Raw genomic sequence first — 24,327 nt, forward strand, 5'->3', positions numbered from 1 at the left:
GTATCATGCTGGAGCTTCCTATTACTATGATCTTTTGAATTCATAACAAGTTTTACAGGTGCTTGCCTTCAGATGGTAAGTATCTCTCATGGTTGCATAAATAATATATATGCATCTTGCTCATTATATAGATCAATGTCTTTAATTAACAATTCTGTCAGATTTAAAACCTAAAAAAAACATGTTTGAAAGGGTGAGATCACATGCAGTTGTAACTGCTCATATCTGCATATCAACTGGTGGTGAAGAAAGTGTATTTTTAAATTTCCAAAGGAAAACAAACATCAAGCCAACTGACATTTTTAAGTATTTGAAGATAGTATTTCACTAGGCACTGTCCTGGCAAACCCATTCCATGCCCCTGCGGTTTTATATGCCTCACATATACTCCTCAAACTCCAGCTGCTACACTATCCCTGTATTTTGAAGGGGTCACATCTTGTACAGGATTAACAACATGACTAAAGTGTAATGTTTCATCACTGTATGACCGAACATTAACATACCAGTCTGAGTGATAAGCTAATATATGCACTTCATCAAGTAACAGTGCTCAGTGCATTTCCTAATTAAGGAACACAATATGAGTAGCAGTTCTTAATCTTTATTTTTTTTTTGCCTAACAAGATTTGAATTTGGTCCAACATCAGACCTGTAGTGCAGCTTTATCAGGCGTACAGTTTCAGTTAATTTTTAATACTGTTTTAAATTCTAATGAATGTTTCATGCAATGTAAAGATTCTCTGACTAATTGCAGCCCTGAATGAACCTGAAGTGCTGGATGAGATGGATACGTTTTTAATATTTCCTTGATATTAAGTACAGATTAAATGCAGGAACCCTCAGAAGAATGTAATTAAAACAGACTGCTTCTCTTTTTGTTCCTTGATAATGCCCATATCAGAATGACAGAGGATTTTATAGCTGTATCTGATACCTAATTAGCCGCTCAGTATTTTGAATAACAATGAGGCATTATTAAATAAGGATGAACATTGCAAATGTAAATGTTTTAGTCCATAAAATTGTAGGCAGGCTTTCCTTACACTGGATCAGCATAATCATAAAACACAGATATTCTAGTGTAACTGTTTCATATTCATTTAACCATCAAGGATCTTGTAAATGTTTTTCATAGTCCACACTCATAGGTGCTGAAGTGCGATTTATCATTTTATATAATTTGACTGGCTTGCCATCTTAACGTAAAGTACCTAGTATATTAATATGAAACAGAAAATGCTTAAATAGAAAAACCAGTAAACAACACTTCTTTATGGAATTTCTAAATGTTAACTTTTAAAAGTCATTATATTTTTAATCCACATAGGCTACATCATGTGAAAAGTCATATGCTTTTATTCTCATTATAAATAAGCTTTTGCCATTCATTTTTTTAGGAATTTACCATTCCGACTTTGCGCACTGTTTCCTGACAATGTTTCCCTGATGCAAGAGAATGTGAAATGGTAATCCAGTATTCCTTACTGATATTGTTAATGTTAGCACCTGCATACTAAATGTGAACTTTCCCTCTCAGTGCCTGTTTTAAATTAAACTTTTGTTAATGTTAATATTTGCACAACAAATGTGAACTGTTCTTTTCTGTACTTGTTTTAAGCTGAATTACTTTGCATTTCCTTTAAAAAATATGATATACTTTTGACCATTCTTAAATAAAACCTAGCACAGGTCATTATGTTGTCTTTCTTCATTTTATACTGCAATGTCAAAGAAGAGTTCATCCTCAGGAATAAACCCTGAGGGAGTTTACTACTATTGACCCTTTTCTAAACAAATGGCTTAATGTACAAGTGCCTTCTGCATGCTCTTTTGTAGATTCATTTGGCTAATGCTGATACTCATTGTCACATATGTAATTATATGCATTAGTGTTTAAACTAAAGGGTAAAAAAGTGGTGTGAAACTGCATCCAGAAGCAGTCTTCAGCAAAGCTTCTTAGTGTAAGCAGCTGTCCCTATACCTCCTCAATCCCCTTCATTCATTTATTTTGATATGATAAATTATCTATAGGAATATTCATATATGATATGATGTCAGAATAAAAGGCACTTTGTTGTTTGATCTGGTGCCAGTAATAGCTTTTGACACTGCAGTTTATTTTATTTTACCTACTGAAGCTAGCACAAGGCGTATCCTTTTAATGTGAATTCTACAACACTTCATCTATAAGTGATAACAGTAGGATTCAGCATTCTTAAAAAAAGTCTGCTCTTTGTCTTGCTTCTAATGTTTTCTTGATTTTTTATTTTACATTCAGCATTTATTTCATTTCTGTGTTCCACTAGCCCTGTAACAGGGAAACCTCTTTGTAAGGTATATGTTGTAGATTTATTACCTTGAGATACAACCTACTCCAACTCAACTTGCAGAAAGGTCTGAAAAATATGTGTGTATTTGCTGCAGATGGACTTGTAGAAAGATCTAAAAGGATACGATGTGCAATGTTCCCTCAAATCACAGGTGAGTCAGGTGTCAAGATAGTTAGCACATTTACCTTTAGAGAGGAGGACGAGAGAAACTACATTTCAGTCTTGAAGCACAAGTTTGCATCATATTTCATGCCAAAGAAGATTCTGTCATATGTGAGGCATTTCTTTTTTTCACTAGAAATCAGTACACTCGTGAGTCAATCAGTACACACCTGACCAGTCTTAAAACACAGAGTATGAAACATGTGCATTTAGAAAGCTCACCAATTCAGTGATCAGAGACAAAACTGTGAATTGATTTAGAAATGATCGACTTTGAGGCAGGCTATTAAGGGAAGCATATCCAACAGTGGGGGAAAAACAGATCATGTAGGTAAAGTGAATGAGCTGTCAAATACTTGGCTTAAAAGAATTACCAAAGAGCTGGATATATGCCAAACTAGGGCTGTAACTGAAGAAGTGGATACAGTAAAACTTAAATTAAAATTATTACAAATAAAAGTGTGAATACTGGTAAACATATGGCAGATAGAACAGTACTAGATATCAAACTAGCAGGCAGAAACAATAGCCAGTGAGAGCACTGCAGTTACAAGTATGAAAAAAACATATTACAAAGTATTTAGTAGGATCATAAGCTTTGGATGGCCATGACCACTTTGTCTGAGTCTTTAAAACATGGCATGCACTGCTGCAGCAAGAAACAGATGCCTTAGATGTAAAAGAAAAGTGTGAAGTTGAAATGTCTGTGAGTTCATTACAGCCAAGTTTAGTCAGTACAGTGCATGTCTCACACCTTGTCAGAGCAGACAATTACCATAGTAATGAATATATATATTTATATTCAAGCTGTTACTGACAGCAAAAAGATTTATTGGTAAAAACCAGTGCTGATTAAAGGCATGTCAGTTATATTTAAGCTAAATAGCAGTACACAATGTAACATACTGTAAGATTTTACTTAAAGCACTGAATGTAAATATTAAAGTTTTCTGGTCTGCATGAATCCTTCTGTCATATTCAAGTCATGAACTGAAGACTTCACTTCAAGTCAGACTAAGCTGCAATTTGTTGTGAATATGGATTGTTTTCACTGACAGTATTTATCAAAGTTTCACTGAAGCAACCAGTCATTGGGCATAAATGTAAAATGCTTGACATGGTGGAAGCAGTTTAATGTAGTATAATTGCAGAAGGGTATAACTCTAAAGCAGTATGAAACAGAGGCACAGCAAAAAGAGCAGTCAATCTGATGCTGTGGATATAACTCTCACATGTAGAGTACAATCACAGAAGTGTAGCACATAAACATTTGATCAGCACAAATATCAGTGTAGCAAAAGAACAGTTTGCTGAATCAGATGTACAAACTAAAGATGAGTATGCACAAAAATATGATTTTGAAGACAAGCTAATGCTTCAAGCAGCCACAGTACAAAAATGTCTGTGATCAGTGCTTCTTTAAAGTGCAGAAACACAAATCACAGAGTGCTGAAAGTGTTATAAACTACAGATCATGTTTTGCAGAAATAGTTTTATCAGTTTAATTGCATACATCATCTGAATGCAAATACACACTGATTTCTAATATTGTGGTACAACTGATTCAGTCTGTGAGAACTATACCCACTGCACTTGGAGCTAGAATAATGAAGTGCTGAAACTCTTGGAAGATGTATAAATCATCCAAACCAACTCTGTACGTAAATGACATTTCAACAGCCATAAATCAAGGCAAATTTAAGATTCAAATAGAATATTAAAAACAGAATAAGTGGATCAAAAGGGAACATTTTAAACTTCAAATGTTAGAATATTTAGTAGCTGCTATACCATTGTCAAGTTCTTCTCAGTTCCTGATGCAAACTATGAGTTCTGGCAAATTAACTTGGATGAATTTAATTCACAACTATGTGCCATCAATGCACATTTAGACAGTTACATGCTCCTGTAACTACCATTGTGATTTCATTAAATCCAGAAGAATTCCACAACAAAGTATGGTTGAGGAACTAGATGAAATAATCAACACAATTCATGACTTTCTAGTCAAGTGTATCACTAAGCAGAAACAAGATGTGCTTTTTGTATGACTGCTAGCTAGACTGAAAGATAAAAGTTTGAAATTCAGCAGAAACAAATGTCAAATTAATATAATGTCTCTGAAATTTATGGGTCATGTTTGTCTACTGACAAGTTAGAACTAGATGCTTATAAGGTGAAGGGAAATTGTAAACATACACAAAGCTTATGGAAAGTAATTTCTGATGCTTTTTCATTGTATGATGCAATACCTAACCCAACTCTTTCCAAACTTGGCAAACACTATAGCTCTTCTCAGAAAAGTGCCCAAGCATAATGCAACATGCTTCAACTCTATGGTTCAATAGAAAGGCATTCAGAAGCTAAAATACTTGATTTCTATAGCACTTACCCTTAAGTTTTATGATGTGACACAGCATGTTGCAAACTATGGACTCTGGCAGATTAAGTCAGATGAGTCTAATTCCCAACTATGTGACATCAATGCACATTTAAACAGATACAAGCTCCTGTGACTATTATTTGGGATGTCATCAGCTCCAGAAGTATTCCACAAAAAAGTATGGTTGAGGAGTTGCATGAAGTAATCAACACAATTAATGACATTCTCATCTGGTGTGCCATTAGCCAATAGAGTGAGAGCTAATGGTTTGACATTTATTTATTTATTTATTTATTTGACATTTGTTAACTGGGTTTGTCTGATTGGGTAGAGACCCCTTTTCAATGGAGACCGAGGAGAAAAGCTCCACAAAACAGTTACATATAATTTGAATGTATACACATATTCAAAAATTGTACAATAACAAAGTATACAAAGCATACATTTCATAACACATAAATCTGAAAAACTGCAAAATTTTATAAATTTTTAAGACAGGGATAGTATGAATGAGAATGAGTTAGAAGAGAAACAGAAAGCTGAAACAGTATGAGATAGGAAGATAGCTAAAGAGAGAGGGATAAAATGTGGGGGAGAGGCAAAGAAGTAGTGTAGGTTAGGAGGAGTATGCAAATTATAGCAGATAGGATTAAGTGAAATCCATGTGATGTCTCTGAAATTTGTGAGTCATGTTTTGCCTGCTGAAGGGCTAAAACCAGATTCTGATAAGGTAAAATGTTCTTTGTTAGTATGGTGCAATACCTAGCCCAGTTCTTTCTAAACTTGTCAAAATTGTAATTCCTTTCTGAAAGGGACTAGAGAATAATGCAGAATGGTTTTGGTCCATGGAGCAAGAGAAAGACTTTAAGATGATAAAACACTTCATTTCTATTGCACTGACCCTTAGGTTTTAATGATGTGACACAACCTGCTCTCATTCTAGTAGCTATACATTAACAAAATCTAGATACAGTTATATTAAAAGAAGATAGACCTAATACAAATAAGTCTTGATCAATGACAGATGCATAGATGCATTATGTAGAGAAAGAGAGAGACAAAGATAAGCTGTCAACAGTTTTGGGTGGTCAAAAGTCCATGATTATATCAAGCCACATATTGAAAATAATAGGGGAATTTCTGGAGTACTGGCAAAATATCTCATTGCCAATATGAATAATAACTTAGGTCTCCCCTGAAACTAAGATAGATAGATAGATAGATAGATAGATAGATAGATAGATAGATAGACAGGTAATGTTTCTATGCAATGATATAACAAGCTGAAAGAAAAAAAATATAAAAAGCATATACTTACTCTCCAAACTAACTAACCATGTATACCTTACATTCTAAAAAATATGTAGACTACCTTAACCCATGTGGAAGAGAATTATAGATTGTACCCACTCTATATCTACAGTAATTATTCAAAGTTTTTGATCTAGTCACAGGTGGATCAACAAATCTAATTTTTATTTCTAGTATCTCTTGTGTGTGTTGTAAAGCTCAAACCCAGAGCTGCTGCCAGTGTTTCATATTTAAGATATTTAAACACTAAAATTAAGGCTCTGAAAAGCAACCTGTATGTAATTGAGAATTATTTAACTTATTTCATCCTTGCCTTATACAAAAGATGCTGCACTTCAGTCAGATATTTGCCATGTAAATGTTTTTTTTTTTTTTTTTGGATTGTTTCCAGACTTTTGAGAGAGGCTTTACTATTGATACAAACTTGACCTCAGTACTCTATACTTACTAGATCAGTAACTTGTAATGGGGGAGGAGTTAGTACTTTTCCATCTCTACTACTAATTTTTCATAGGATGTCTCTCATAATTTCATAGCAGCCTCTAAGTACAGCAAGTGTATGAGTCCGAAATGTAAACCAATCATTAACTACTGCATAAATATAATATGGTAAGAGGATTACAATGGAATTAGACCATAAAGTTGTCCAAATAGTCTGAAAAAATCATTGCACAAACCTCCAATACAACTTCAAAGAATGGTCATACACTTTATAAATGTATGGCTTGGAAGGTCAGTATAATCCTGGTAAACTAATGCATATAGCTGATAACACAAGAAGAGCATATTTATAGGCATGCATGGAACATTTGTATGAAAAAGATGTGAAAATGTTGTGGATAGTTTCTTATCTAAAGAAGTCTGGTGAAAAACTGTATGAGTTATACTACCACTAGAAACAACATGGACTTTAAATTTTTCATGATGTTGTTATGACATTAGGGCCAGAGAATGTGAAATTGTTTCTTTCTCTCATTAAGCCTATACCTTTCCATGACAAGCTGCCATGTAGTCATTCAAATGGAACAGTTGCCATTCCTATGCAGTCATGAGAAGACATGACAGGTAAGGTACACAGATCACATGTGAGCATGATCAAATGCCAAGACAGGCTGTAACACCATGTATTGCCCTACATGTATTTACTGATACAGCACGGGTACAAAACTGCAACATTTGCTGCATGTTCATAAATTGTTTTCTATAAGAGTAATTAATATCTCAAAAAAATCCCATCACTTTCTAAATTAAAAGTAGGAGCTGACTCTGAATTAATTGTAAACAGTACCACCCATAATGACTTAGAATCAAAATCTTTAGCTAATAATTTATCGAATGTATTCATTTCTAATTTCACTGTACCTGCTATACTTTCAGTCTTCTATAACAGCTCAGATTAACCCCACAGCATCAATACTGACCACGGTTCAACCATCCACTCAAAAAAAAAAACATCTCCACAGTGTCAGACAATACACCCAGTTGTTTACTGCAAGATTAAAGCAACCCCTAGCCAAACCTACCCTAAAATATTGGATTAAAGTCTCTTCATAATATGTGATCCTGAAGAATGAAGAAACACCATAGTCATCCCTCTCCATAACAGCAGCCCTTCCACTGAGCCAGATAAACATAAACCCATTCATCTCACAAGCCTTATCTGTAAAGACATTAAATGAATTACTGTAGAACTAATCAATAGGGATACAGAAGACCTGCAGAAGATAGATCCTTCACAGTCCAGGTTTGTTAAGGGTAGATCATGCCTTCTTAATCTTATGTTTTTTCAAATAAGTCACCAAAGCTGTAGAAGGACAGCCATCCATACTGCTTATCTGGACTTGGCCAAAGTATTTGATACCATTCCACTCTCTCTCACATTACAAATAAGCTAACCAAAATAAATGTCAAGCTGTTTGTAGTTTGCTGAATTACTAGGTGGCTATCAAACAGAGCACATGCCAATAGAATAAATGGTACCCTCTCCAAAAAGCAAAATGTACCTAGCAGCACCCCTCAGAACTCTGTCCTAGGCTTCTCTTCTTTGGAATCTACTACAGTGAATTACAGGCAAAAGGCAATAACAATTGGCTAGCTACATTCTAAGATGAGGGCAAGCTAGTGATCATTATAATCATTCCCTCAGATTTATTAATACTCCAACAAGATCCTGATCACAATAATAATTTGTGCTTTAATAACAGTCTCACCCTAAATGTGAAGAAATGCGGTACAATCCTTGTTGGTAAAACTAGTGTTTCTGCACAGTGTCACATTGGTTGAATTAAGACTCCTGCCATAATCTGGGGTTTAGGAATTACATAAACAATAAACTGTCCTTAAATCAGAATATATTCAATACTGTCTAAAAGTCCTTCTATCTTTCTTATTTCATTTGTTGTGGGTTTCATCCAGATCCCCAGGCTATCAAAATCCGCCTTGACTCTGCCCACTTTCACCTATCATATGAGAAAATGCTTTGGCATGTACAATCCCAAACAATTCCCCCAGCTATAAGGGCCTCAACATTTTATAACCAAAACCAAAAAAAAAAAAACAAAGCTTAAAAAATATTTTTATTTGGGTGGGCTAAAAATGTTGCATTTATTGTCTGTGGCCTATAACTCCTATGAGGTGATCTATGCCGTGATGCTGTGCCTTCTGAACTATATCAAACTTTCCTGTTTTGCTAACTCCATTTCCTTAAATGGAAAAACTTCTTATTTTAATACCCATTGAAATAATTAGTTTTATGCTAAAATATCAACAAATTCCCAATTCAAGGATAAATTCATTACTCAGTGTCTCACTTATTTATTATTTTATTTATTTATTTGCAATTTGATTACCGGGGAAGTCTACTGGGCCGAACTGACACATTTTCAGTGGAGGCCCGGGGAGAAAAGCTCCAAGATGCATTATACAATTTAGATACAAATGATAGTTAATATTAAAGATCTTATGTAGAATAGTTACTCATAAATGCATTCAATATCATGCATAGTTAACAAATGCATTAAGCCTGAAGGTAGGGATCACACAGTTTCATTTGAGGAAAACAGATATGGGTTAGGTGTGGAAACCGTTTACATACAAACCTTTTAAGAAAATGTAAATATGCTTTACATACACACATCAACAGTAGAATGCTATTTACAATATTTACAAGGTTGGGCTGTGTGAGGGTAGCTGTAGGAGGTGAGAACTTAGAGAAAAGCTATAGAAATTGTTGAGAGCTTAGATAGGCTCATAGGAAGATAACTATGAGAGTTGTAGAGCTTGGGAACCAGAGCGAGAACCCCCTTGGATTAGATTGGGTGAAGGCAGGTACATTTCCATTTAGTGGACAGGTGTTTGAATAGTTGGGTTTTGAAGTTTTCTGAGTTTAGTATGGTTCTTAGTGTGGAGGGAAGGCAATTCCATTTTTTGCCTATGGAACAAACTTTTCCTATATACTAGAGAGTACAAAACACTTGCAGCATTCAAACATCAGTTCTTGTAATGGATGGAATGGATGGGATCATGTAAAGTCACTCCAAGAGTCACAGGCTACAAACTATTAATGATGCCAAACTTTACATTATGACATCTCAGTCCTGCTTGTGCCATTTCTGCTTCCCTTTTCCTCCATTTTCTTCAACTTTTCTCTACCTCTCTTCCCGCAAGCATAATCAAGCTAGCTCTGCCTTATACCATCATATTCTAAACCATCAGATCACATTCAAGGGTTCTTCGTCCATGACACTGTTACAGTGCTTGACTTGCTGTTACTTTACTATAAACCTGTGAAGCCATGACACTTGAAACATTAAAAAATTCCATCTGTCAATATTGTGAGCAGTCAGAAAGGTTCATCACTGTCTTGCAATTAGACAAGCAGGCTGACAACCTAAGACTTACTTTTCTGGTGGATATTCTGTTGTACAAGCTTCTTTATATGAACCATTGCAAGGTCTTACATCTATCTATCTATCTATCTATCTATCTATCTATCTATCTATCTATCTATTTATCTATCTATCTATCTATCTATCTATCTATCTATCTATCTATCTATCTACTCATTCCAATTAAATAGTTCTTCAGACCCCTTATATTTTTCAACATCAAAAGCTTACACTTGGCCATCCTGATCTTTTCTCTTGTCTGTACTGAAGAAGAACCATTTCCCACCTAAGCCTACTGTGTGGAATACTCTTATTACATTTTCTTTCTTGACCAAAGCACTTGTATTGAATCTACAGCAGCAAAGTGAATGCAGTTGCACTGGATTTGTTACCTAGCAATCTAAACTTATTGGCTGCTTAGCAGAATCATGCAAGATTTGTGTATGATGGAGCATGCATTATATTACAGTTCTATGTATTCTTCTGTTTATAATTGTATTATGTTTTGCCTGTTTTTACTCCTTGTATATTATGACACTATGTTGAATTTTTGCATTTGCATAAATATGTCATGACTGAAAACTGATAAGGGACACTAGTGATCCAGATCCCTACTTACTAAATAGATAAACCAATGACCAGATGAATGAAAGAATTAATAAATTAACAAATTGATGAATACATAAGATATATATGGGCATTCTCTCGAGTGTGTCACCACCTCTGCCATGATGCAACTAAAATGCCGTGCCCAGACTCAGCTACCTCCTTCCTGATTTCCATTTTCATTTAGGTTAATGACACCTGACACACTGAGCACATTGTCATACCATATTCCATGAGAGTGGTAAGCAGGCCTAAACCTCATCATTACCTCCCCCTCCCACCCCCCACAGCCCTCAATGGCTACTCTCTTACTCAGGCCACTTGTCGTATCACTGTTATCTGAATCATAGCTGAGGTTTCATTCTTCTCCATCATGGTTACAACAGCAGGCAGAGCATGTGTCCCATCACTGCTGTTAATGATCATTTACTGAATTATTCAAGAATGATTCTCTAGCTGTTTTCCCAGTAACTGCTGACATGGGAACCATTGATTACATACTGCTGATTGACAAGCTTCAACCAGATGAATTTGGATTTTACTGATTCTATTTTCTTATCTCCTTTGTGTCCCAGGTAATATTTAATTGTAATGACTTGTACGCTAATAGATATTCAACAAATCAGATTAGAAGCATGCTGATTTATACAATATTTAGTTCCTTTGCCATAGGATAATTTGCCCTAGAATCTATTACTATGCCTGAGGACATTTAACTGTTGGACAGTTTGTCCCACTTATTAATCTACATTCTCAAAATTGTGAGTAGCCTTGGTTATTATGCAGAATACAAAGGTATCTGGTTTAATTTCTTGGGCTAGAATTTCTATCTGGACTTTAACAGATCTTATTAAAAATTTTATGATCAGCATTTTTAATAGCTATTTTGGCTTTACACCTGTTAAGAAACGGCCATGTGATATCCTTTATGTATCATTATGTATGCCCTAATTCCTTACTGTTTACCTGGATGTTGTTATTATTCAGACAGTTAGTTGTTGTACTTTTAATTTTAACCTCTGCTTAGTTTGTGAGTAAAATGACTCATGGTTAAAAAAAATAAAAGACTAAAATTGATTTACGGTTTGAACTTTTTTTCTCTCCTTCCACATCAATATGTTTGAAGTTTGTCAAAAATGTCTGTTTTGAGGGTGAAGTGCTTGGAGAAACAATCTGAAAAAGGGTAGTACCAGACTAAAATATCTGTCCTGTGTCTCAAGTGACTTGTCACTGTACAGCAAACTGTTTCAGAGACAGGATCTCTCATTTTGGGTCTATATCATTTTGCCAAAAACTTACTTTGCCGAGCCACTATTCATCAAATTGAATCCTTCGAACACAATTTCAGTGAAAATTTAAATCATCAAAACTTTTTCCCAATGAATAAAACTACTAGGCCACCACAGTGATTGTAACAAAAGCAATATAATTTTAAAATCATGATGGTGGGAGGCTACACTACCCACACCTCTCCGAATTATATATACCAATTCTGAGATGGCACTACATTGGGGAAAAAAGAAAGTTTGTAAAAACAGCCAACTAACTCTCTTTCCTAGGAAAAAGTTTCAATGATTGCACTGTTTGCTGAAATGGTGTTTGATGGATTCAGTTTGATGAATAGAAGTTCAGCGAAGTAAGTTTTCGACAATGTAATAGGTACCTGTCATTTTCACCATTATGCATTCAAAATTCCTGCATGATATATAGATATATATATATATATACATATATATATATATATATATATATATATATATATATATATATATGGTTTACCTTCATAACAGCAGCCCACTTCATCGACTTTGAAAACAGTGTGACCAAAGCATCGTAAGTACAGAAGCACAGATCCCTGGAACACTGTCTTTCCTCACCAGGAAAGTAACACTTGACCACCAATGAAAAAAGAACAACCATTAGCAAATTACACACACAGCCCCCCTACTTAAATATAGCAACTCCAAGATCGCACTCCAGTAGAGAAAGGCCAAAGTTCACCATGGTGACCAAGTGGTTAATTTCCCGGAGAGGAAAGATGATGTTCTGGGACTTTGTGTTTTTGCACTTATGATGTTTTGGTCACACCGTTTTCAGAGTTGATGAAGTGGGCTGCGACATTATGAAGCGGAACTATATATATATATATATATATATATATATATATATATATATATATATGTATATATATATAAAATAGTAAACTCATCTGCACCAATGCACCTATATGGCCTGTATAGTACATTATATGAATACATGGTCAATGTCTGTACATGTGTGCATCTACATGTGTTTGTGAATGTATGTATGTGATTGTGTGTCTGGTTGTGTGTGTTGTGTGCATGTATGTATGAGTGCATATCTTTAAGGTCATTATTGCAACTGTCTCTGTGTGTGTGTGTGTGTGTGTGTGTGTGTGTGTGTGTGTGTGTGTGTGTGTGTGTGTGTGTGTGTGTGTGTGTGTGTGTGTGTGTGCGTGTGTGTGTGTGTGTGTGTGTGTGTGTGTGTGTGTGTGTGTGTGTGTGTGTGTGTGTGTGTGTGCGTGTGTGCGTGTGTGCGTGTGTGTGTGTGTGTGTGTGTGTGTGTGTGTGTGTGTGTGTGTGTGTGTGTGTGTGTGTGTGTGTGTGTGTGTGTTTGTGAGTGTGTGCGTACGTGTATGTGTGAGTTTGTTGGCAAACATCATGTGTGTGTACGTATGTGTGTGTGTGTGTGTGTGTGTGTGTGTGTGTGTGTGTGTGTGTGTGTGTGTGTATGTGTTTGTATGTATGTGCTGGAAGGTACCTATGCAATATCATTTCATGGTTAGTAGGGGGAAGACTAGCATGGGTAACATCTAACAGCACAGATTTTAATTTATGGACATGATAAATGATCCATTAATGCGTTGTTGTTCAATGAGGCTTTTATCTTGTCTCTAAATTCCACAGAATCACTGTTATTGGGCAGCATACAGCTGCCGATTTAGTGCCGGCAACAATAATTTTATGAATTTCAGGACTTGTGTTCATAATAAAGACTTCATTAGACTAGAACTTCATTCCATATCTGGGTGCCACTTTACCATGCCCCCTTGGTCTGTGTTCTTTAGTACTCTGTGTGAGGTGACATTTGTGATAGAGTAGCAAGTAGTTGCTGTTTACATCTATCATTGATTCACCTTGAGATTTGGGACACTGTGAGAATATCTGTTGGTTTCTTCTTGTATGCCATTCATCTGGCAATGTAAAGAGTTTCCTAGAAGCATTCTATGACTTCCTCCTTGGATCATTACTGAAACACTGAAAATGATCCACTTTGTCTGGAACTGGCCCAAGTACTCCACCAACTGTATTTAGGCTTAATGAATATAAGGATTTGTGAAATATGTCACTGAGCCTGTTGGTTCCTTGTTTGTTAGCTTCTAGGAGAAATGAGAGCACAAAATCTTTATCAAGTTGAAACGATCTACAAAAATACAATAACCACTGTACTTGTTCCATTTACTTCCCACCACACACATTCTGTTTCAATAAGTCAGCATCAGCAATTGTTATTTATTTGAGCTCTATAGGTTCATAGGTTCATAGGTAGGTACTAGGCTATCTGCCCAAGGGCATTTATAAGCCTAGCCAGAGTGTGTCGGCTTTCGCCGTACCTTTGATTAATTAACTGAGCCTCTGTCAAGCAGAGCCAATGAAGTGATCGCAGGGGTGTATTTTCTGTTACCTATCCACTCGTCAAGGCTTCTCTTGAAGAGTGTTAGTGAGGGGCTCTGCCTAATGTAGTTAGGAATTTTGTTCCAAAGCATGGGGAGTCTCTGTGACAGGAATCTATCCCTCCAGCATGTTCTATTTATTGTTGTGGAGAGGTTTAGCTCACTAGATGGCGTGGCTCGCAGTGACTTGGATTTCTTTAGGTGGAGCATGTCCATCAATTCTGAGCTGGACATGGCTTTGTAAGTCAGGCAGAGATCACCTCTGAGTGGCGATATGCCACTGAGTACAGCCAGAGTTTTTTCAGTCGGGCTGCATAGGACATATGTTTGAGGCCAGTAATCCTCTTGGTGTGTGCTTTTGTGGTCTTTCCAGCTGTTGGAAGTGTCTTGTGAGGTACATCCCAATTGGGGCATTGTACTCTATGATAGGGTTGATGAGTGATGAGTAGAGGGACACTATAACCTCTTTATTTCTAGATGCGAACCCCTTAGTAATTAGATGGGCCACATAGAAGGATTTCCTAACTACTTTGGCAATATGATTGTCAAAGGAGAGATTACTATCTACCTGGGTCCCCAGATCTCTTATTACCTCTTCTGTTTTAAGGGGGCTGCTGCCTATGTGGTAATTTGTGGGTGTTTTGTTTTTCCCAAATGGGATGACTATGCATTTTTTGGCATTTAGCTTGAGGCCATGACTTTGACACCAGGCGTCTGTCTCAGTAAGGCCTTTTTGAAGAAAGTCCGTGTCAGCTGGAGAGTCGATTATGGCTCCCAGTTTGCAGTCATCAGCGAACTTGGTTAGCCATAGTCCTCCTGTGTTTGCCTGTACTTCTGAGAAATATATGACGAACAGTAGGGGTCCCAGAACCAAGCCTTGCGGGACACCACTTGTGACTGGTTTAGAATCGGACCTGGAGCATGCTATTCTTACTGTGTGAGTTCTGTCTGTAAGCCAGTTGGCAACCCATCTTGTGACGTAGGGGTTTATGTTCAGGCTGGTGAATTTTTCTATAATACCCGAGTGAGGAATAGTGTCAAATGCCTTGGCAAGATCAAGGTAGGCTGTGTAAACCACCTTTCCCTCGTCTATGGCCTTGGTGACTGTCTCAAAGATGTCAACCAGGTTTAGTAGGCATGATCTGCTCTTAACAAAGCCGAAAGAGGATGTGAAGATTAAAACACTCATAGAGGCTTTCACGTCAGATACAACACAAGCTTATAATAGACTATCATTAGTATTTGTAGCAATCAAAGGTCTCCATGACAGAAAGCAACACTTTTGTCTCACAAGATCTCTGCTTGGAATAATCAGCCTGCTGCACTTCTGTGTGTGACCAGCAGGCTGTCCAACTCAACCTGTCTTAACACATTTATATCTACTGAGAGTGAGAGAGTGGTTCAGTTTCTCATGGACTTTAATTCTTGTACAGAATAGGATGGGATGGATATTCATCCTTGTATCGAGTCTGCATTTTGAAGAGTTCATGACACTTCTGACTTCTGTTGAGGAGCAACTGTCCTTAATAAATATACTCACTACACTTACAGACCTGATTCTGACCTTCCATTTTCCATGTATTTTGCTGCCAGCTGATAACTTTCTTTCCAGCTTTTAAGTTCCGCCTTTTCATCCTCCATATTGTCAGTTACTCATCACTGCCTGGTGTTGTTCCATGTACTTTAAATAAGGCTTTGGGGGTGACTCAAAGCCTTAAAAAACACCTTGGGTCCAAATACTTTGTAGAAAAATTTCTTTAACTTTAATGCAGTCATCAGGATGATGAGAAGGTTGTTATGCACTGCTGGAATTTTATGTTCGTACTTATACTATCTTAAATAATTTAGGTCTAGTTACCAGAGATGTCACTGTTCTGCAACAGTCCTGGGTAGGGTACTGAATAAATTCATTGTGATGAAAGATTAGATGCAGTATTACATCTTGTTCCTAATTGATTTCTCTACCATCAGGATTCAATGAAGTCTGTGTAGGCTCCGTGCAGAGCCTACATGGACTGTTTCCATGTACACGGCCACTATCTTCCCTTGGCAGTGCGCCTTGTATATTAATTATGCAGCTCTCCAAGCGAGGTTTCACTGTGAGAAACCTCACAGAACAACATAGATTCATTATCCATGTAACACTGACAGCACAACTGCATATTTGTCAACCCATTAACCTGACCAAAAGGAGTATAAGAAATATTGCCAGAGCTGAGTATGCAATTATTTCACTAGTTTGGATTTCTTATTTTTTTTTTCTTTTTATGTGCATGTTTGCATGGTGCGCCTCATTATCTAGCTATGTTTACCTCTGTGAATCCATGCATCAGACATGTGCCATACATCTAAAAATAGAAACCGAGTACTCTCAGTTGTTTTAGCTGCACGATGCTGGGTACCGCACAAACCCGTGCAGCGAAGTTGCACTACGCTTACAGTAGCACCTTCACATTTTATGCAAAAATACATGAGTTCCCTTCACTCATCTTGTGCTGAGATAGGTTGAATGATGACCTGTAGTGTAGTAGGCATTGGGTTTAAGTCTTGGACAGTGATACTTTTATATATATATATACTGCTGTGAAACTGTGTTACGTCATTGAAACATCAGTTCACTTTAAATTCAATTATTACTATATTTAGAAAAGCTGTACATTGCTAAGCATTGCTTAAACATGGGTAATGTTTTTCATGTATGTGCTTTGCTAAGCATTGCTTTAACATGTTTTTTCCATGTTTGAGTGATGCTAAGTGCAGCAGCATGTTTCTGTAAGTTTCAGTATGATGCACAATGGTGGGAAGTCATCCTATTTAAAGGGCAATTGGCGTACATTGTTCAGTATTCCTTGGAGCCTACTCTTGTGTGTGGGTATGGCTGTCATGGTGGAAGGACTGCACTTTCAGGCACAGTGCTGGGGTGTTCAGGAGTCTAGGATTTTTATTGAAATCCTGGTACAGCCATGGACCCTGGCGGCTGCAGGAGAACTGCATTGGCTCAGAATGCAAGTCTGAAGCCTGGGATAGTTTGGTCAGGGACTTCTCTTTGAAATATATAATTCAAATGTGGCCAGTAATTCCAGACTGCAGTCCACAATGATTTGCCAGTGATATTCCAGACAACCACAAGTCACAGACACATATGGGAATCATGCTAGAAGCAAGGGTTGCCTGCACACACATTCCAGATGACTACTATGACATTACACATGACTTGGCAATTGTTTGGGTGGTTGACATTATGGTTAATGTACTACCAACCTTGTGCTAGGACACACCACGCATGTTGCCTTTTACTCTGTTAATGATATCTGTGGCTAACATACTTATCTTAAAAAAATACCTTAATTTCGAGTGGGATGAGTTTCCTCAATCAGGGTCTGGCTGTTCATCAAGGTTGCCACATGTCCCACAGTTACACTTAAGCGTTGTTGTCCTGCACAGTCTTCAGCCTCTCTGTCTATGATTATTGCCAGCAGTAGCAACAGCAGCTTTAGCCTGTATCACACACATCTGTATGTAAAGAGTAGCTGCTAAAAACATTCTCTCTGTGCTGATGTTGCATCCTTACCCAACAAATTTTCACCCCAACAAGTAAGAAAGGGGATGGAATCTACATTAATGTCTTATATCTTGTTGAGTAGTTGCAAGGGATTGGCTCATTATACTGCAAATCGGCTGAGTAGGCTGCATTTAACATTTCTGAAGCACAGTTTGGTTCAAATGCAATCAACTGTTAATGAGGACTATCATAAAAGGCAAATTTGTAGCTAGGCAAACCAGTGTGCATGAGAGTCACTTCTTATGTCTAACTCATTGACACATTTCTTGTAGAGCAGTATCTTTCAACAGAGGAGTATTGTACTCCATCAGGTATGTATCCATTTTGTTTCCTACATGATGCATATGTTTGAATATACTTAGGAAGAATGTGGATTATATTAGTAAGCCTTTGTTAGAACTGTACTGATGACATGGGATTGATCTCCAGCCCTGTTAGACATACAGGGGATGTAGGGTACACAAGGGTATAACGCTGTGTAATAACGAGGTACACAGGTTTCCTGGGTACTTCCTTTGATAGCAGTTGTAATAATACACTGCTGTTTTGTTGGCACTATTGTTTATTTTTATTTTTTTGGGGGGGGGTATTTCCTGCTATGGGGCACACTATAATGGAGTGCTATGTTGGGTGTGTGAGCATATGTGACTATCTGTCATGGCAGAAACAGGAATATGCCACTATTGCTATTATCCTAGTTATGTCCACACCTTTTTGTATTTTTGGTCCACTGTTGAATATAAGATGTTTAATCAAGTGGCAAATACTGAGATCCTTCCTTTACTGCTGTATCTCTACAGAATTTACTTGTATGTATGTGATCCTCATACGTGTTCTCATTTCTTAGCATTTCAGTAAACATTATGGATGTACATCAGAGGACACCATTTTCTGAGGAGTGTCAAAAGTCAAAATAAAATTAAACTTTATTGTTGATCAGATATACACAGCAGTGCAAACTGAATAAAATGACGTTGCTTCAGTCCCCATGCAAGGCACAACAATGAACACATAGTTTGAATGACAGTAAAACTAATGCACATACAGTAATAATTAAAATATTAACAACACAATAAATTACCACAATTGCACAGGAAGACAGACAGCATTATACTAGTAGGTATTGCAAGACTATGTCTTCACATTGTGATTGCTTAGACTATTGCACTTCATCAGTTGTAGTATGGTATATTCTGATGTTAATATTGCACATGTATGGAGTGATGGCTCACTTCTGACTATTGCACATTCAGGAAGTAATAGCATAAGAAATCAGACGAACTGTACCAGTGATTGAAGCAATTTGCCAGAGTGATTATTATAGCTGATACTTCATAACAAGTGGCATATTGATCTAATTATTCACTGTCATGCCTGGCATTCAAGTTCAGCAGCCTTATGGATAGTGGAAAGAAGCTCCTGTTCAGTCTAGATATTTTGCAGTGTAAGCTGCAATGCAGCTTGTCCGAGGAAAGGCAGAGGTACATGCCATGGGCAGGGTGAGTGGGATCATTGATTATCTTCCTAGCCCTTCCCACACACCAAGTCTCATGCAGATCATCCATGGATGGGAGCGAGGAACCAATGACTTTTTTCACTGTCCTCACTACCCTGATGAGAGCCTTGTGGTCAGATGCTTTGCAGTTACCATAACAAACTATAATGTTATTTGACAGGATGCTCTCAATGGTCCTCCTGTAGAAGGCTTTGAGGATGGACTGAGACAGGTTTACCTTCCTCAGTTTCCGTAGGAAGTGGAAATGTTGTTGTGCCTTCTTCCCTGTGTGCCTCATATGAGTCGACCAGGATAGGTCATCTGAGATGTGCATCCCCAGGAACTTGGTGTTTTTGATGCTTTCCAGTGCCAGCCCCTTAATTTCCAGAGGTTGATGTATCTTCTGAGTCCTCCTGAAGTCCACGATTAATTTTCTGGTCTTGCTTACTTTTAAGGCCAGTTTGTTGCTGTCTCACCAGCCTATCAAATGTTTCACTTCATCCCTGTAGGCTGTTTCCTCACCATTTCTGACAAGACATTTGATAGTAGTATCATCCGCGAACTTGATGATTTTGTTGGATTTATGCTTGGCCATGCAGTCGTGCATCAACAAGGTGAACAGCAAAAGACTCAGGATGCAGCACTGAGGGATACCCATGCTCAGTGTAATGCTGATTGAACTGTTATTTCTCACACATACTTTTTGGGGTCTAAGTCATGCTGCCCAAAGGGAGGGCAAATAGGTCAGAACATGCAGCCCTGTGGAATGAACTGCTGCACAAGACCAATGCCATGGGCCATCAAAATCATAACTACAAGCAGGTGCGGCACCATGCCACTGACATGATCCATGCAGCAAGGAGGTGGTCAGCTAATGTGGCCAGGGATTGTCATGTCACTGGTAGTGGTCCTACAGAAGAACCTGCTCTCACAACCACAGAAGAATTCTGGCAAACTTTGCTACACAGGACAGATCCCAGATATCTAACAGCCAACATGCTGTGGATGTAGGTGCCACCCGTTCCCCTCAAGAGGAGCTTCCAGGTATGCTTAGTTAGGTCAGCAGTAAAATACTGTTGCATTCATCTTATCAAGGTGTATATAGTTTTACATGGGTGTCAGGTGTTTTTTTTTTGTTGGAGCGGGGAGTAAGTTAGCTGCAGTCTTAAGCTCTTGTAGAGACTCTCACCCACATACTTTTAACATTGCAGTTATTGTAGATATGAGATTATTAGATGTATTACCCCCATTATACTGTAGCATGTGGTGCTGTTGCTATTACCTCTCCCTCAACTTTTTTCAGGACCATCAGGAATTGGAAGAGGCTGTGCTCCTGCTGCTGGTGAGCAGAACACTGTTTTGTCAGATATGGAGATATATTTCAATGTATTAGCTAAAGTGTCATCCCAGGCCAGATGGCGGGATTGCTGTACTGTCTGCATAATTGTCAGCTGTACAGATAGTTTCTGAATGTCCACAGTTTAGACTCATACCTCTGCCCTATAGGTGTGACCATAGTGATTGACTAGAAAACTATTGTCAGGACATTAATGATTGCCATAACTGTCATCTGTACAGAATGTTTTCAGAATGTCCACAGTGTACATCATTTAAATATGTTTTTATAAGACTGTTGTGTTTTGACTAATTATTGCCAAATAATTAAAGATTGGATTTAGAAAATAATGTCCACATGTCCTACTCTCTGAGGTTGTGAGGTATAAAGGTCTGTAGTAGTGACAGCAGTGTATACAGCTTAACATATCTTGCACCATTATAGTGCAGAGCATAGTAGTGTAGGCATTAATGTATTGCTTTTTCCTTTTTATCACAGGTAAAGGAGGTTGGTCTCTGTCCCCTACATCACCTGACGTCAGTGTCTCTTCAGACTCTGATGATGATGGCGGCCAAACTGAGACACAGCTGCGGGCTGCAGAGGCTGAATCAGACACAGAGGTTTACACCCCTTGGCCACACTCATTATCACCATACACAGCCAGTATGCCTACACATACCCAGTCCCCTTGAGGCCACAGATATTGGACAGTTGGAGGGTAGGGACATTGAATAGGGAAGTGTGGCTACTGTGGCTTCAGTGACTGTTGATGCTGGTCATAGCCAAACTGTTGGTGAAGTTCCACACAGGCGGATTGATAAGGGTGCTCATAGGAGGCCTGCTGTCCCTTCACCACCTGTTGCAAGTATCTCATCATGTGTCATTCGGCGTATGTTTAGGACCATCATGGAGGCACATTCCGAAAGGACTTCCAGATGAATGATGAAGGTTATGGATGCAGCACAGTCTGACATCTGTGACTGCCTTCACAGTGTTGCTGATACCCTGGATCAGTTGACTGACACATTGAAAAGAGATAGGTCTGAGACAGATTTCAGACCATCTGTTATGGAATGCACATTGGCTGTGATGGAGCATCTGACTGGAGTTGAGCATTGCCCTCATGGGTGTAGGTCAGCAACTGCATCTGCTGATAGTCAAAGTGGCCATGTTTAATCATGCTCCAGTAGTGGCAGCACATCCAATGCTCCAGAGGGAAGTGTGCTGTCCATGCCAAAATGTAGCAGGCCATGGTGTTATGTTCCTGGGCATTCTTGTGAAGGACACATGCCCAGCAAACATCAGTCCGGATGCCAAACTCTGGACCCCACTCAGTTTGGGTTTGTAAAAGGTAGGTCATGTCTCCTAAACCTGACTGACTTTTTTGAAGCAGTCACCAGAGCCATGGACATGGGTAAGGTGGTGCACACAGCCTATCTTGACTGGGCATAAATCCCTATATCACAAGATGGGTGACCAACTGCCTCACTGACAGAACCCACACAGTGAAAGTAGCCGACTCCAAATCCAACTTCACACCAGTGACAAGTGGAGTACCACAGGGCTCAGTCCTGGGTCCTCTCCTGTTTGGCATCTACTTCTCAGATGTCCAGGCTAATATAGCAGGTCTTTGGCTACTGAAGTTTGCAGACGATTGCAATCTAGGTGCCATAATAGAATTGCCTAATGATGTGGACATTCTACAAAGGGGCCTCACTGAGACTGATGCTTGGTTTCAAAGTCATGGCCTCAAGCTCAATGCTAAGAAGTGCATTGTCATTCCCTTTGGGAAAAACACAGTACCCATGAACTACCACATAGGTGGTAGCCTACTAAATACCGAAAGTGTGATAAAAGACCTTGGGACACTGGTGGACAGTAGTTTCTCCTTTGATAATCGCATTGCCACATTAGTCAGGAATTCCTTCTACGTGGCACACCTCATCACAAAGGGGTTCACCTCCAGAATAAAAGAGGTCATTGTTCCTCTCTACTCATCCCTCATCAGACCCATTATATAGTACAACGCCCTATTTGGCATGTACCTTGCAAGACATCTACAACAACTAGAAAGGCCACAGAAATACCTCACTAAGAGGATTACCTGCCTCAAACATATGTCATAGGCAGACCATCTCAAAAAACTCCAGCTGTACTCCATCGCTTATCGCCTACTCACAGGCGATCTCTACCTAACATACAAAACCATGTCAAACCCAGATCTGTTGGACATGCTACACTTAAAGAAACCCCAATCCCTCTGAGCCACATGCTCCAGGGACCTAAACCTTGCCACCACAATAAACATAACATGCTGGAGGGATAGATTCCTGTCCCAGAGACTTCCCATGCTCTGGAACAGACTATCCATTCAAGTCAAGCAAAGCTCCTTATTAGCTCTCTTTAATAAAAATCTCCACAATTAAATGGGAAAGAGGAAATTCATCCCTGGGATCACTTCTGTGGCTCTGCTAGACAGGGACACAGGAAAATTATTTTCTTGGGTGGCAAAAGCCATGGAACTTTTTTGGCTAGGCTTATATAGGCCCCAGGACCAATAGCCTAGTACCTACCTATGACCCTATGAACCTATAAAAATTTGGAGGCCTGCATCAACTGAAAAACCCAAAACAGTACAAACCCACATCAGTTTTGGATTCACACTTGTTCTTTAGGGAGATACACACTTGTACACGTTAAGTGGGCTGGGGTGAGATTAGAACTTCTACCTACCTAGGCTTACAGATTACAAAACACAATACTTAGCACATGCATGAGAGCTCAAGTCTGCTTTATAAATGACTGCAGGTGAACTAGTCCTACAGGACCTAACCAAGCCCTGTGATAAACAGCTCAGGAGGCCTGAAGAGTCACATTGCTTCTTATTGTCATCTGCAGCTAGAAGCCTAGCAATCAGATAACTGTTTAGTAGCCTAGCTATGTCACAACAGTACTCATATTGAGCATATGTGTCTGTTTGCATTTGGATGGACACGCCTGTGGCCACAATCAGTTTGCCCTGTCCATGAGTGAGCACACAACATTATACATTACACAATTTGTTCATTTATTGACATATGTGTGGTGAAATCCAGCAGACACATGGGCTGTAGTGAATGTGGGTGTTGTTGCTGGCATAGATACAAACAGATGGCTTCACAATATATGTGCATATTCTTATACTGTGACATACATTTTCAAGGTTTCCACATGCAGTCTTATGGATACATGTGGTCTGGAATAGAAGGGCACTATAACTTTCCACTGTCCAGATGTTTGCAGTAAGTCCACAGGTTTGACTCATATGGATGTGTGTGTTCACACTAAATAGTGGTTTGTTGTCAAATGTGTCATCATTTAGACATGAAGTGAGAGAAAACTGCCAGAAATCTGAACTTCAGACATCACAATATTCCTCCAACACATGATATTCTATGCACTTTCACATTTTGTAAGTGCATTATTTAAAGTAGAGCCCTTACTTTTGGTCTTTTTTCAACATTATCTGTGGCTTAGTGCAGCTTTCCTCTCTATGAGATGGCTATGTAGGGGACTACA

Source organism: Protopterus annectens, chromosome 1.part0 (assembly GCF_019279795.1).
Source record: "Protopterus annectens isolate FY-2018-M chromosome 1.part0, PAN1.0, whole genome shotgun sequence".
Taxonomy (NCBI): Eukaryota; Metazoa; Chordata; order Ceratodontiformes; family Protopteridae; genus Protopterus; species Protopterus annectens.